The following is a 1,176-nucleotide window of genomic DNA, read 5'->3' as shown; positions in this document are numbered from 1 at the left end:
GACGGTCTCTTCGTCGACGCGTGCGCCGCCGAGAAGCACCTGCAGGGCAGAGAGTGCGCGGACTGCCCCGCGGGCCACACGTGCGACGGCACCACCGCGACCAAGTGCGCCGCGGACAAGTACGTCGACGCGAACGCGTGCCTCGCGTGCCCCGCCGGCTTCGCGTGCGACGGTACCGACGCGATGTACTTCGTCGCGGACAGCGACGAGCTCAACACCATGCTCGTCGCCTGGAAGGAGAACGCGACGAGCGCCAAGGTCCAGTACGGCCGCCTCCCCGTCTGGGACACGTCGAACGTCACGGACATGCAGAATCTGCTCTCCGACGAGACGTTCAACGAGAACATCGGCGGCTGGGACACGTCGAGCGTGACAACCATGAGAGATGTATTCTATCCTGCTAGCGAATTTAACCAACCCATCGGCGGCTGGGACACGTCGAAGGTGACGGACATGCGCTACGCGTTCAATGAAGCCCACGCCTTCAACCAACCCATCGGCGACTGGGACGTGTCGAGCGTGACGAACATGCAAGGCGCGTTCTCCGGCGCCGACGCCTTCGACCAACCCATCGGCGGCTGGGACGTGTCGAGCGTGACGGACATGGCGCACGCGTTGCGCGCCGTCTCCTTCAACCAGGCCATCGGCGCCTGGGACGTGTCGAAGGTGACGAGCATAGTCCACGCGTTCTACCTCCCCACCACGAACCCCGACTACGGCTACGGCGACGACGGCGATGACGGCTATGCTCGCGCCTTCAACCAGGACATCGGCGCCTGGGACACGTCGTCCGTCACGGACATGAACCACGCGTTCAACAACGCCGTCTCCTTCAACCAGGACGTCGGCGGCTGGGACACGTCGTCCGTGACGGACATGTTCCACATGTTCCGGGCCGCCTCCACCTTCAACCAGAACATCAGCGCCTGGAACACGTCGAAGGTGACGCGCATGGACGACATGTTCTACGACTCGGGTCTTCAGTCGTGCCCGTCCTGGGCCGTCGACAAGGACGCGGGAGGCCCCTGCCTCTAAAGGAGGCGCCCGCCGCCGCGGGCCCATGCCCCGTGGCAGAAGGCCCCGCGGGCCGCGGACCGGAGGGGGCGCGTCGGACGGCGCCGCGGGCCCATGCCCCGCGGCGAGCCGCAGACGCGCCGCTCCCTACCCGCACGCGGC

Source organism: Aureococcus anophagefferens (genome assembly GCF_000186865.1).
Source record: "Aureococcus anophagefferens unplaced genomic scaffold AURANscaffold_34, whole genome shotgun sequence".
Classification (NCBI taxonomy): Eukaryota; class Pelagophyceae; order Pelagomonadales; family Pelagomonadaceae; genus Aureococcus; species Aureococcus anophagefferens.
The sequence above is the reverse complement of the archived record's forward strand: the minus strand, read 5'-3'. Positions refer to the sequence as shown.